This window comes from Leopardus geoffroyi, chromosome B4 (assembly GCF_018350155.1).
Source record: "Leopardus geoffroyi isolate Oge1 chromosome B4, O.geoffroyi_Oge1_pat1.0, whole genome shotgun sequence".
Lineage (NCBI taxonomy): Eukaryota > Metazoa > Chordata > Mammalia > Carnivora > Felidae > Leopardus > Leopardus geoffroyi.
Genome location: NC_059341.1, coordinates 130044998 through 130060128, shown reverse-complemented (window position 1 = coordinate 130060128; position 15131 = coordinate 130044998). Strand labels below are relative to the sequence as shown.

The following is a 15131-nucleotide window of genomic DNA, read 5'->3' as shown; positions in this document are numbered from 1 at the left end:
GGGCCTGGCCTCCCCTTCCACACTCCCCAGTGCACCGGGGTGAGGGCGAGGGGCCGGTAGTGGGGTGCTGACCCACGGAAGGCGGGGGTGGTGAGGCCCATGCATCCCTTCATTTTCAGAGAGTCTGGGGGTGCTTCATGGGCATCTGTGTGATACGAGAGTCTGTCCGCAGATTGGTGGGTGATCGCTGCCCCAGGACGGCTGAGGGAGCCCCAAAGCCGAACCAATTCTGCTGAAATGTGCTGTCCCATAGACGCGACTTTGTTAGAAGGATGTGTGGGGTCAGAGCTCTGGACCTGAGTTCTGGTCCTGGCTGGGCTGCGTGCATGGCCTTGGACAAGCCACCCCTCTGGGCCTCCTGCAACCCGGTTTATTTCTCAGCGCCGTTCGGGGTCACGGTGAACACACGTCAGGGACGCGCCAACGGATGCTGCGATCCTCGGTCAGGATTTGGGACCGCTGCTTAGCCGTCAGGGCTCCGCGGTGCCTCGCTGGGTGGCTGCCTGGTCCGGTGGCTTGTCCTCCCCGGGACCCCGGAGGGCTTCCACCCAAGCGACCCTGGGATGCCCCCTGGCTGGTGATAGCACTGCCACTTTATAAAGCCGGTGGGTGCTTTCTCCACCCCAGCTCTACCCCGGGCACGTGTTTTCATCCTGCAGCCGTAAAGTGGGATCAAGCCTGTAAAGTAGTAACAGCAAAGAGGCTCTTTCGTCGGGTTCAGGTGGAGGTGAACAAGGTCACAAGTCCGAGACCTCCAGGCATTTCCTGGCAGCTGATAACCCTCCCTGGGCCTGAACCAGCTGCGTCCCTGCTGCAGAGGCTCCTCTCCCTGTGAACGAGGGGGCGCACTGTAGATGGTTCTCGGCTTGGACTCATGAACACCCGTGCGCCTGGGTGGTGCCCTCAGAACACGGCTGGGGGCGGGGTGCCACCTGCCTGGGCTCTCACCTGTATGCCATCTGCTGAGTGTGTCTTCTCTGGCTCCTTCCCCTCTCGGAGCACAAAAACGGAGGAGAAGAGTGTGGCCAAAGAAGTCAACCCAGCACTGCCATGTGGGGTCCCACAGGCCTGGGTTCATGTCCCGGCTCCCACTTACTGGCTGTGTGACCTTGGGCAAGGCTCTGTACCTCTCTGGACCTAATTCCTCATCTATTCACGGTGAAGACAACACCTCCTATAACTCAGATCAAGCCTGGCACGTAGCCGTGTCATGAAAGAAACTCCCTGATCTCCCCTTTGCCATCCTTCTCCTCTCTCTTGCAGGGCCCTCCCCGCTCTCAGGACTCAGAGAAGTGGATCCGAAGGGGCCTTTGAATTATCCCAGGAGAGATGTGTGGGGTGGAGACAGGAGCTCTGGCCTCTGGTGCCAAACAACTGGGTTCTGGTTCCGGTCTGCAAACTTCTAGCTCTGTGGCTTCAGGCAAGTTGCTTAATCTCTCTGAGTCCCCGTCTTTACCTTCATTGGGGCAGATTTTGGCACCAGTGTTCTGGGGCTGCTCATCTGGACACCCCACCGGCCTCTGCACCTGTCTAGAGGAGGCCTTGGAAAAGTACCCAGGTGGGAGAATGAGGCCTGGAAAGATGGATCACCTGCCCAACACCACCTAGCTAGGAGTTCGGCCTGAAGAAGGAAGGTGCTTGTTGTGTGTCCTAATTGGGGTTACCCTAGCAAAAAAAAATTTTTGTTAATGTTTATTTATTTTTGAGAGAGAGAGAGAGAGAGAGACCGAGCGCGAGTAGGGGAGAGGCAGAGAGAGAGGGAGACACGGAATCCGAAGCAGGCTCCAGGCTCCGAGCTGTCAGCACGGAGCCCGACGCGGGGCTCGAACCCACGCACTGCGAGATCGTGACCTAGCTGACGTCAGATGCTTAACCAACAGAGCCACCCGACGCGGGGCTCGAACTCACAAATCGTGAGATCATGACCTGAGCTAAAGTCGGACGCTCAACTGACTGAGCCACCCAGGCACCTCATTTTTTTTAAATTTTATTTTTTTTTCACGTTGGCTACTTTTGAGCTACAACAGCAAGCAGAGTTAAGTACCTCTTACAGCGACTCTAAGTCCTGTAAAGCCTAGAATATCTGCTGCCCCTTTACAGAGAATGTTTGCAACCCCTGCCCTGGCAGCTGGGGTGTCTGTGCCAGAATCCACTGCCCCCCTTCATTTCACAGGTGAGGGAGCTGAGGGTGAGTGATTTGCCCACCGCCACATGCCCCTGGTGGCTTCTTAGGGTCAGCGTACAGGTGGTTAGCTCAGGGCTGTTCCCCCCGCCGGGGGTCACAGCAGAGAGGTGGAAATGAGGGTGGTGTGGAAATGTCCTGGCAGCTGTACCCGCCAGCTGTGAGATGCTCTGCCGATGGGGAGGCGTGTTCCGATCCCCCATTTGTTCCCTTGAGCCTCACCGCAACCCTCCGGACAAGTATTTGTGTCCATAAATGCTGAATGAATGTAAGGGAATCCCCACGGCTTATTCTGGTGGCTGACGTTCCCATGGCCGCTGGCAGGTTTGGAACTCGGAGCCCCGCCTGCTGCCTGCTGGCTTCTCCGTGGGGCTCAGAGCCCTCAAGGTCCCTCTGTGTTGGAGACGCAGGTCAGAGCTGGCCAGCGCATCTGGGGAGTGCTCTGGACCCCAGCGTGCGCTCTAACCCCGCACTCCAAGTTCTGGAGCTCACAGAACTCTTTAAAGGCACCTCCTCGCGTGAGTCATTTGAGAGCATTTTCCTGTCTTAGGAGAAGTTGTGTTGGGGGTGTCTCAGCACTGGCTGCCTGAGCCTGGGGCTTCTCTCCTTCCTCTCACTCCCACCAAACCCAGGAGGCTGCTTGTTCCGGGGCCCCGGTGCAGAGCGCCCAGACAGCTTTTGCAGAGAGCCCGGCTCAGGTCAGCAAAGGGGGCCGGGACGCAGCGGTGTTGAGGACCGGTTCCTTTGCTCTCCCCAACCGATCTGATCAGGGGGTGGCAGCCTGGGATGGGAGAGGGCAAATGTGCAGCCAGACGGCCCTGGGTTTGAATCCTGACCTTGTCACTGGCTGTGTGGTTTAGAGCCTGTTCTAAGAGCCTCTTGGCATTCCTTCCTTCACCTGTAACAAGGACAACGAGGATTACCCATGCATGCGACTCACGCGCGCTGGGGTTTCTTCCGGATGCCAGCAGCATGTGAATTAAATACCATGATTCCCCCAGGGGTCTGGGCCCGGCCAGCCCCCAGTTGGTAGCTATCTGTGTTCTTGTTCTTGTTCTTGTCCTCTGTCCTGGCTTCTTGACCTTCCTCTCCCCTGGGGCCATAAGCAGGGGCCAGCTCTTTGCACAGGGTCCTGAGATGGGCCCGCGGGAGAATGGCATTCAACAGTGTGGGGTGGAGGTCGGCTCCCTCTAGGATTTCTGCCCTGGTCTTGCCAGAACAAGGACTTCTGCCCTGCCCCATCCGAGTGCCCTGAGCCCCAGGGCGGATCATTGCCCCAGCATGCATTCATCTTCGTGCACATGCTACGGTGACAGTGAAAGACTTTAGGGGACCCTCCTGGAACGCGAGCTTGGAGAGCACAGTGGCCTCCGTCTTGTCTGCTGCTGATCCCCCAGCACCTGCGAGGCTCTGGGTACACAGTAGGTGTCGAATGCATGGGGAAGGCCAGGAAGGATTCTTCTCTCCCCTCAAGGTCTTCCAGTGGTTTGGAGAAATAAATTGACATACGTGGAAAAAAGCAGGGATTTCATTACATGCACAGGGAGGCCCAGTAATGAAACGGAGACCCAAGTAAATGACCGGGGCAGGCAGTGTGTATACCTTTTTAGACAAAGAGACAATACATCTGTGAGGAATTCACAGGTCAAAGAAAAGGTAACTTTGGGAGCCTCAATCAGTAAGGAATTCTCAACAGAATTTGGGTGGGGGGGAGTACGTTAGTGAAGTAACAAGGGTTGTTTATAGAGCCTTCTCGGCCCTAAATTTCCCATCTCTGGGGATAGAGATGTCTCTTTATGCCCAGATACAGGGAGGGTAACTTTCACGTGGGAGATTCATTTTCTGCTTCCAGGGGGATGGGAGGGTCTGAGTGTCCTTCCTGCCCAGGCTGTCTGTTAAGTAACTTTATTTCAAATGATCTATATAGGGGCACCTGGGTGGTTCAGTGTTGGTTAAGCATCTCAGCTCAGGTCATGACTTTGCGGGTTGTGGGATCAAGCCCCACACTGGGCTCTGTGCTGGCAGTGAGGAACCTGCTTAGGATTCTCTCTCTCTCTCTCTCTCTCTCTCTCTCTCTCTCTCTCTTTGCCCATCTCCTCTGCTCTCTCTTTCAAAATAAAGAAATATACATTAAAAAAATAAACTGATCAATATGCCAAAGTAGCACATTTTGGGGCCGCCTGCCCTTGGCCCCTGCAACCAAGAAACCTCTCATCCCCGAGGGTCATCTGAAAGTCGAAACTGAACTTTGCTTTAGAGCCGTCAATGAGGCTTCAGAGATCACTTGCTGGATAAGAAAATGACTTTGTCCCGGCCTCGACTGCATCGTTGTAAAATTTTCAGGGAAGGACTCAAGCCCAGAGAGTCAGGGGCCCTGGGGTTTCACAGCCAAGTGCTTCTTGACGATCTGTTCCAGGCAGGGCCAGGTGCCGCCTTATGACCAGCCTTCTCCTCCTGCTTCTGGGGTTGTGTTCATGCTGTTCCCCCCACTGGAAAGCCGATCCTCCACTTTTCTCTGTGTCTGTCTCTGTGTCTCTCGGCAGCCCGGAGTCTGTTCCACCTTCATGAAACCTTTCCAGGTCCCTCAAACCATTCGTTCACCTCATGGCTTTTGCTGAACTTCTCTGACAGGATTACTTTGAGACCCTCACCTTGGGATTTAACTGTTTCCTCAACCAGATGCTACATGTCCCGAGGGCTGTGTGTCACGCCTTCTAACCTCGTGGGTGGCCCAGGACGGGGAACACCTGAGCTCAGCACGAGGAAGTGTCAGTAAAGCCAGACATGAGCTCAGTATTTCCAGAGTCCGGGCACTGAAATCATCACCCTCGATGGGTTCAAACCCACGGGACCGATGGGATGAGGCCTGTCCCCTACTTTCTTTTTTTTTAAATTGATTGATTGAGAGAGAGAGAGAGAGAGAGAGAAGGAATGAGTAGGGGAGGGGCAGAGAGAGAGAAGGGGAGAGAGAGAATCCCAAGCAGGCTCTGCACTGTCAGTGTGGAGCCCGATATGGAGCTCAAACTCACAAACCACGAGATGACAACCTGAGCTGAAGTCGGATGCTTAACCGATGGAGCCACCCCGGCGCCCCAAATGTCCCCTGCCCTCAGCTTTATTGAGATAAAAACTGACATACAACACGGTGTTCAACGTGATGATTTGATACATGTCTCTATTGCCAAATGATTCTACACTAAAGCTAGTTAATACCTCCATCCCTGCATAATCATTTTTTTTTTATTGATGGGAACATTGAAGAACTACTCTTCTAGCAACTTCCAAGTATATAATACAGTACTGTTTTTTTAAACATTTTTAACGTTTATTTATTTTTGAGAGAGAGAAAGCACGAGCGAGACGGTGAAGGGCAGGGAGAGGGAGACAGAGGATCAGAAGCAGGCTCTGCTCTGACAGCACAAAGCCTGATGCGGGGCTTGAACCCACAAACTGTGAGATCACGACTTGAGCCGAAGTCCAGACGCTTAACCGACTGAGCCACCCAGGCGCCCCATGTAATACAATACCGTTGACCATAGCCACCCTGCTGTACGTTAGATCCCCAGAACTTGTTTCTCTTCCGGCTGGAAGTTTGTACCATTTGACCAACATCTCCCCATTTCCCCCACCCCCCAGCCCTAACCACTATTCTACTCTGTTTCTTCAAGTTTGGCTTTTTTAGAATCCACATGTTAAATGATATCTTCTACTGTTTGCCCTCTGATTTATTTCACTTAGAGCTCATTGAGTTATTTTAAGAATTGAATGAGAACATGAAGGTAAAGCAACCTGCCCAGTGTCTTACTAAGTGCTTACCAAGTGCTAAGAATCATTAGTTTTGATAACAAAATTGTTCCCATTTCATGCCAGTTATATAAAGAATTCTCAAAACCCAATAGTAAAAAAAAAGGAAAAAACCTCAAGCAATTCAATTAGAACATGACTGAACTCATCATCAGAGAAATACAAATCAAAACCACAATGAGATAGCACTTCACAGCTGTCAGAATAGCTAACGTTAACAAGTCAGAAAACAATAGATATTGGTGAGGATTGCTTTTGCAATGTTGGTGGGAATGCAGACTGGGACAGCCACTCTGGCAAATCGTATGGAGTTTTGTCAAAAAATTAAAAAATAGAACTACCCTATGACCCAGAAATTGCACTACTAGGGATTTATCCAAAGGATACAAAAATGCTGATACTAAGGGGCACGCGCACCCCAATGTTCATAAAAGTGCTATCAACAATAGCCCAATTATGGAAAGAGCCCAAATGCCCATCGATCGATGCATGGACAAAGAAGATGTGGTGTGTATGTATATACGAGGGAATATTACTCAGCGATGGAAAAGAATGAAATCTTACCATTAGCAACAACATGGATGGAACTACAGTGTACTATGCTAAATGAAATAAGTCAGTCGGGGAAAGATATCACATGGTTTCACTCATATGTGCAATTTAAGAAGCAAGACGAACATAGGAGAAGGGAAGGAAAAATAAGTACTAACAGAGAGGGAGGCAAACCATAAGAGACTCTTAAATACAGAGAACAAACTGAGGGTTGGTGGAGGAGGTGGGTGGGGGATGGGCTAAGCGGGTGATGGGCATTAAGGAGGCCACCTGTTGGGATGAGCCCTGGGTGTCATATTAAGTGATGAATCACTGGGTTCTAACCTGAAACCAATACTACACTGTATGTTAACTAACTTGCATTTAAATACATAAAATTAAAAAAAGAAAGAACATTACTGGAATAGGTGAAGAGGTTTCCCCAGAGAAGATCCACGGACGATGGCGAGCACAGGGAAAGATATTCCATGTCGTTAGCCATCTGGGAAATGCAAACAAAGACCACAAGGAGATTTCACACTACCTAACTATCAGAAGGGCTAAAATGAAAAATAGTGACAACACTAAAGGTCGGTGAGGTTGTGGAGAAGCTGGATTGCTCGTATGCTGCAGGTAGAAACGTAAGATGGCCCAGCTGTTCTGGAAAACAGCTTGGTAGTTTCCTGCAAAGCTGACCATGCAACCCAGCCATTGCATTGCCAAGCATTCCCCAGGCCTGCAGAGAAATAAAGACTTGGGTTCACGCCAGATCTGTGCTCCGGTATTTACAGCATCATTATTCACGATAGCCACAACATGGAAGCGACCCAACTGTTTTTTTGCAGTGGGCGAGTCAGCAAGCGAACCATGGTGCATCCATACCAGGGAACAGAACCCAGCAAGCGACAAAAGGAGCAGACCCCCGGCACACGCCCCAGCTTTAGATGGATCTCAGGAGAACCACTGTGAGTGAACACGGCCAACCCCAACGGGCAAAGGCTGTGGGATCCCATTCATATAAATTACTGAGAGGACAGAATTATAGAAGGGAGAGCAGATGAGTGCTTGCCAGGGGTTAGGGATGGAGAGAGGGCGGGAGGGACGGGTATGGCTATGAAAGGGCCACCTGAGAGATTCCCTTTTGGGAATGTTCTGTATCTTGGCTGTGTCCATGTCAGTATCCTGGTGGTGATTGTGTAACTTTTCCAGATTCCATCGGAAAAGCCAGGTAAAGGGTACCTGAGCTGGCTCTCTGTGATTCCTTACAGCTACACGTGAACATACAAGTCTCCCCAAACAGAAAGTTCGGTTAAAAAAATGCATAATCTCTTCCAAGAACTACAAGTAATTGCAAGGGGATGGAAGGAAATAGTGGAAAGTTTCAGTAGAGGTGAGGCTGGTGAGCTCTTCTGGGGGCAGATCACAAAGGGTTGGTGGGGGGGGGGGGTGGGTTCTGGATCTTCTGCCTGGATATCTTGGCAAATACTGGGGTCGCAGAGGCACTGGAAGGTTTTCAGCAGTCGTGGATTTGGAGGCTCACTCCAGTAGTGCTGTAGAAAGGTACTGAGTGGGTGGTTCTGGAAGCTGGGAGACCAACCACAAGGCTGGAAGTGATGAAGTTGGAAGCTGGGTGAAGGCAGGTGGCCAGGAAGGATGGCCTTTCCTGGGGCATACAAAGGCCTTTTTATTTTATTTTATTTTATTTTATTTTATTTTATTTTACTTTTGGAATTTATAAAAGTTTTTATTTACTCACAATTTTAGTTTAGTAATGTGATTAGCAGAGATTGAAAGTCATTACAATAAAATTATATAGCAAAAAGTCATTATCTTTAAGCCAGTACCAAAAATGGTACAAACCCAAATAATTGACCTGTATCATACATATATTGTTACTAGGCTAGGCTCAATCCATTTTGCTGTATCAGAAACAAAACTCATCCTCGAGTGATGCGAGCATTGGAAGAGAGTATATACTGGCATTTATTACAAAGCATCTCAAAGAGGAGATAATATCCAACAAGAGGGAGAAGTGGTCGTATTATGCACGCAAAATAATCTTGTTCGCAGTGTTTCACTGTGTGAGATAGATGAGCTATAGGCTCTGGGGGTGTCTCTTTATCCTTTCAATCATCAACATCTTATTTTATTTTAATTAATTAATTTTAATATAATTTATTGTCAAATTGGCTTCCATACAACACCCAGTGCTCCTCCCAACACGTGCTAAGGGCTTTGAAAAAAATGTTTATTTATTTTTGAGAGAGGGAGAAAGAGAGAGAGAACAAGCAGGGGAGGGGCAGAGAGAGAGGGAGACACAGAATCTGAAACAGGCTCCAGGCTCCGAGCTGTCAGCACAGAGCCCGATGTGGGGCTCGAACTCACAAACCGTGAGATCACGACCTGAGCTGAAGTCGGACTCTTAACCGACTGAGCCACCCAGGCACCCCTTAAGGGTCTTATTTTTTAAGACCCCCTTTCTAGAAATCTGCACTGGCATCCACCTTAGGGAAAAAAGGTTGACAGCCCCTTTCTCTTCCAGGTCAGTGGGGCCAAGGAGAGACGCCTTCTGAATACAGCCGGGAGGCGGCCCCCATCAGCTCCGGAGTGCCAGCTCCCCTTCTGTGCCTTTTGGGACCAGGTGAGCAGGTGCAGGTGGCTTTGCCCTTGCCCCTGGGGGGTCCCGTGGAGGAGCACAGGCTCACCATGCGTAGGGTGCGGGTTGAGGGGCGAGAGCGAGAGGAGATGATTGTCTTCATACATCACCTCTGTGTTGCCTGCGTCATGCAGCAGACATGTTGTCCTTTTGTCATGAAAAAAAACCCAACAATAAAATAAGTAAAACTGGGGAGAGAGACCACATCCTAGCTCTCTTGACACTACTGTGCGCCCCTGAGCGAGGACCTTCGCCTCTCTGCCCCCCTAACCCCCTGCTGCGAACCAAGGATTGGCCCGAGAGACTTTTCGGGGCAATGAGTCCCCACCCTGTTTTCTGCACGCCCACTCGGGATCCCCCCAGGGGAGGCAGGGATGGCATGCACTGTGGCCCACGTGCCACTCCCAGAGGGCTCCAGGGCCAGCCTTCCTCAGCCCGGTCAGCATGGCAGTGACCCCGTGGGACCCAGAAAGAAGTATGTATGTAAGGAAGGTTAAGACCCAGCGATGGGCAGCCCTGTCCCTGAGCATAGCCCTGGGTCCCCTGCACTTCCTGGACTGTTGGCTGAACACCCCTGGACCTCCTGCCTCCAGGAAGGGGGTCCTTCTCATGACAGGGGCCTCTGGGTTCGGCAGCGCTGGCTGTGGACAGCACTGCCATCCTCCCACCGCGCCCCCCCCCCCGCCCTTGAAGGGACTCTGGTTTTGATGTCGGTACCCAAAGCCTCAAAGAGAGGAAATACCCCATCTTCCTTTCTCGTTCTACACATGGGAACTGTGAGCTGTGAGGCCCAGGGATGTGGGGAGCCACTGTCCAGATGCATCCAGCAGGCAAGGGAAATTTGGGCTTGAATCCAGAATCTTCCCATGGCTAGCCCGGGATCTTCTGTCCCCAGCCCTGGGCTTCACCTTTGCAGAGGGCTTTGCAAACACCCTGGTGAATGAACAGCAGATGGCCGGCCACCTGGAGAGCAGAATGGCTCCGTGGTGCCCCCACATGCAACCTGAAATGTGGGACCCTCCAGCCCTCATTGAGCATCCAGGTGGCAAAGCATCACCCCACGTTTCCCCCGGAGGGCAGTGTGCTTGAAGATCCGGGTCAGGTCATTCAAGGAGGGGAGGTTTCACTAAAGGTGATGGAACGTCCTTCAGTCCCGGCTTTAGACTCATTGGAAAATATTTGGGGCGGCATTTTCGGCTTCCTTGGAAGGGAACCTGAGCCCGTTAGCAGAATGCAGGTGGCATCAGAGGGAGTTTGTGAGCTGTGTTCATTGCTTCTGAGGGACTCTGCAGACACAGCCTGATCCTGGCTCTGGGTGTAACTTTTCAGTTTATCAGCACTCTAGCTACAGACAGCTTCCCTCTGAAGGCCAGAGAGGTGGGGGGCTTTCCCTGCACCCGGGGCAGAGCAGGTGTGATTGGGAAAAGCTCTGGGTGGCAGAGGTTAATGCTGTGGGCAGCAGGCAAGCACACTGAGGCTGCGATTTCTTGCAGCATGAATGAGAGGCGAGGCGGGACGGATGTTGGGGAGACGCTGGAACTCTGAGTGAGCTGCAGAGTGAAGAAAGGCTTCCGTGGTCTCCAGCGATGGACGCTCCTGCCAGAAGACAAGGCGGCCCGTAGGGGAGGTCCTTGCCTTTCTGGAGCCACTGGTCTGGTGACGCTGTGGGTCCCTTCGCCGAACAATGCTTTCAGAATGGATGAACTGAAATACAGGGGATTCGAAAGGAAACTGATTATATTGAAGTTCAGCTATCAAAATAGTAAAATGTGTGTGATGCTATAGTACCTACGTGCGCTTCTTACCAGCACGCTAAATATTTTGAAATATTTGCAACAACCGTAGGGAGAGAGAGGGAAACCGTCTGTGGGGACAACCGTGGGGACAACGTCATGCGTAGTGTGAATACAGCGCTGTGTGATTTGTTGTCTGCAGGCCTCATGGAGGGAAATGCTACATCGGGGGTAGAGTTTAACTGAAAATATAGACGCCCATGCCCACAGGGTGTTGTGGGTGTACAATAAGGAAATAGTCTGAGTCAGAAGTTCACAAAAGGTTAGAGTTCTGAATAAATTGCAGTTAAAGTTAAATGGAAATGTATTAAATAATATCCTTGTTTGCTTTACAAGATCTTTTCGGAATCCTTGAGGCACTTTTTAACATGGTAGGGGGGCCTGGGTGGCTCATTTGTTTGAGTGTTTGACTCTTGATTTCAGCTCAGGTAGTGATTTCATGGTTCGTGAGTTTGGGCCCCGCACCGGGCTTTGCGCTGAGAGCAATGGAACCTGCTTGGGATTCTCTCTCTCTCTTTCTCTCTCTCTCTGTCTCCCTGCCTCCCTCCCTCTCTCTCTCTCTGCCCCTTCCCTGCTCATGCTTTCTCTCTCTCTCTCTCAAAATAAATAAACTTTTTAACATGGTAAAATGTGTGAAACATACATTCTGTAGTAAAGATAACTTTTTTTCAACATAGGAGGGAACACAGACTTCTCTTTCTGTCGGGCCACAGTTTATACTGCTTGGTTTTCATGACCAGGAAGTAGTCTATCCCAGGTCCAAGAACCCCTCATAAGGAAATCTCTTGAAGGTTAGACGTCCATCCCCTCAAGCCCCTGCAGCGTCAGTGTGGTGTGGGGTCACAGGAAAGCCCTTTGGAGTGTCAAGTTCTTCTACTTCCTGTGGGTGACCATCGACTTTTACTTGAGCCTCATTTCCCCCAGTTTATACAGTGGGGATTTTATTTTTTTTTTATTTTTTTATTTTTTTAATTTTTTTTTTTAACCTTTATTTATTTTTGGGACAGAGAGAGACAGAGCATGAACGGGGGAGGGGCAGAGAGAGAGGGAGACACAGAATCGGAAACAGGCTCCAGGCTCTGAGCCATCAGCCCAGAGCCCGACGCGGGGCTCGAACTCGCGGACCGCGAGATCGTGACCTGGCTGAAGTCGGACGCCCAACCGACTGCGCCACCCAGGCGCCCCACTGTGAGTCTATTTTATAACTGAAAGTTTGTTGCTTCTTAATCCCCTTCACCTATTTTGTCCGTCCCCCATCCTTCCCCTCTGGTGACCACCCGTTTGTTCTCTACTTCTGCGTCTGTTTCTTGTTTGTTTGTTTGTTTTGATTTTTAGATTCCACATATGGTATTTGTCGTTCTCTGACTGACATTCACTTAGCATTCTGCTCTCCAGGTCCATCCATGCTGTTCTCTATTTGTAATTTTTTGAGGAACCTTCGTACTGTTTTCCACACTGGTTGCATCGATTTGCATTTCCACCGACAGTGTGCAAGGATTCCCTTTCCTCCACACTCTCGCCAATATTTGCTATCTGTTGTCATTTTGATGACAGCCGTGCTAGCAGATGAGAGGTGGTGTCTCATTGTGCTTTTGATTTGCGTCTCCCTGACGATGTTAAGCACCTTTTCATGTGCTGGGCCGTCTACTCTGGCCTGTCTTCTTTGGAAAAATGTCTATTGTCCCTTGCCCATTTTTTAACTGGCCCATTTGTTAATTTTTAAATTTTTAATAAATTGGCTTTTGTTTTTGGTTTCGTTTTTTGGTTTTTTGGGTTTTTTTGCTATTGAGTTGTAAGAGTTCCTTATATTTTCATCAGACACACAGTTTGCAAATATTTTCTCCCATTCTTTTAATTTTGTTGATGGGTTGACTTTTCATTTTGCCGTGTGGAACCTTTGTAGTTTGATGTAATCGTTTGTTTATTTTTGCTCTTGTGGTCTGTGCTTTTGGTGTTATATACAAGTAATTATTGCCAGGACCAATGTCATGGAGGTTTTCCCTTTGTTTTCTTCCAGGAGTTTTATGGTTTCAGGTCTTACATTTAAACCTTTAATCCATTTTGAGTTCATGTTTGTGAGTGGTGTAAGATAAGGGCTGGATGAAAATTCTTTTGCATGTAGATATCAAGTTTTCCCAACACTATTTATTGAAGAGACTATCCTTTCTCCATTGTGTATTCTTGGCAGCCTTGTAAGAGTTGACCATATATGTGAGGGTTTTTATTTCTGTTCCACTGGTCTATGTGTCTGTTTTTATGCCAGTCCACACTATTTTGATTACTATAGCTTTGTGATACAGTTAAAAATCAGGTCATGTGATGCTTCCAGCTTTGTTCTTCTTTGTCAGGATTGCTTTGGCTAGTTGGCTTTTTGTGTGTGTGTGTGTGTGGTTCTGTAGAAATTTTGGGATCATTTTCTATTTCTGTGAAATATGCCATTGGAATTTTAATAGGGATGATTGCCAGACTCCTGATTACCCTCATGCTTTAGAGGTGGGTTGTATATATCAGTCCCATGTGATTCACTTGGGTAATTTCCTACTGAGAATTTGCAAAGATGTGTAGATGCTTCCTTTTGAGAGCTTTGAAAATGGGGGCAAGGGAACACAGAGATCATAGAGGATGTTTTATTTGCATCCCCTGAAACTTTTAATCTATGCATATGGTAGCTAAGGTGTACTTAACATCTACTATGCATCACAGGTGCTGGTGGTCTCTCTGTGCCTCAGTTTCCCATCGACAAAGTGGGAATACTAACAGGGTCTACCTCCTAAAGGCTGTTAGGAGGGATCAATGAGTAATGTTTATAAAGTGTTTATGATGGCACATAGTACTGTATCTGTGTTTAATAGATAAATATGTAGTCACTGATCCAAGTAGCATCTTTGCAAAGTAGGTCTGGCTTTCAATTATCCGATAAGGGAACTAAGGCCGAGCCTGAGATTGTTGACATTTGTCAAGGGAGAGAGGTCCTGTGATCTCTTTCTACTCAGTCAGGGGGGTTGTCATGGATTCCCAGAACCACAAGGGTGCACGGGCTTGTAGGTCACTGGATGCTAGAATATGTAGTCCCTTTCTGCTCTCGTCCACAGTATTCTCCTGCACCACCCACCGTGGGCCACCACTCTGGCCTTCCTTGTGTCCTAAGAACATGTCCAGGCTATTCTCACTGCAGAGCCTTTGAACTTGCTGAACTGTATGCACAGGGCAGTGCCCCTGATCTTCTCAGAGCTGCCTTTGTCCCATTGCTTAGGCCTCAAGTGTCTTGATCCCATAGAGGCCTCACACGGTCATCCTAACTCCATTTGCCCCTGTCCTGTTACTATCGTATCACGCACTTAAAATCTTTGTAGTTCTCTGAAATTAGTATGTTTATTTTTGCTTATTCAGTTCTTATCTGTTTGTCTTTCCTCCTCCTCAGAATATAAACTTCAGTACAGAAGGAAGTTTAACTTGCTCGCTATTGTTTTTCTACCTTCAGATAGTACTTTGAACAATATAGGTTTGCAAATATTTACTAATTGACTGAATACTACGCTCTGATGAGTTTTGGCTCAGACACATGTGCTGTCAGGGAGCTCATTCCTTCTTGAGGCCATCTGCTCTGCTTTCTGTGACTTTGACTGTTAGAAAGTTCCTTCTTTAACTGGATTAGTTCTGCCCCTTTGGAACCCACAGAACAAATCTCTTCCTATCACCTTTGGAGATGAGCTTTAGTTGGTGGCCCCATTTTTGGTTTGTCAAAAGGTTCCCTTTGCCTTCCTTTCCCCCCTTCATGTGGCCTTTCAGGTAAGGCATAAAAATGGACGTTGTACCCTCCCCCCCCCCCTTTATCTTCCAAAGGTATTCACCGATGGCAGACTGCCAACTGTGGTGTGCAATTACCTGTCCTAACTGGGGTCCTCTAGTGTCATGGATCAGACACCCACTCAGTCTTTCCGCCCAAGAACGAGAAGGAAACTTGGGCAAATAGGTTCATGTTTCTAGAGGTTTATGGTGCTATTAATAGATTCCCTGTGGGAGTGAAAACGTTCACTGGTCAAAGTCTGAGACACACGAGGTTTTACTGAGTTCAGCCTTCCTGTAAATCTTGGTCTCTTTTCTGTAGATCTTCCAGAATCTTTGAGATGCAACGGGCTCTCCGATTCTCTCTGAGGGACCCAGG

At 49.2% G+C, this 15131-nt stretch overlaps 1 long non-coding RNA gene across 3 annotated transcripts in view; it reads left to right on the top strand.

Moving 5' to 3' along the window:
- Positions 1-11303, top strand: part of LOC123591306 — a 121211-nt gene extending 109908 nt beyond the window's left edge. For 2 of the 3 annotated variants that reach the window (XR_006709224.1, XR_006709222.1), the window contains exons 2-4: positions 7363-7482; positions 9060-9158; positions 10667-11303. This is a non-coding gene — a long non-coding RNA (uncharacterized LOC123591306). The remainder of the gene's footprint in view (positions 1-7362; positions 7483-9059; positions 9159-10666) is intronic. The other variant, XR_006709223.1, reaches the window with a different exon arrangement.
- The last annotated feature ends 3828 nt before the right edge of the window (positions 11304-15131 follow it).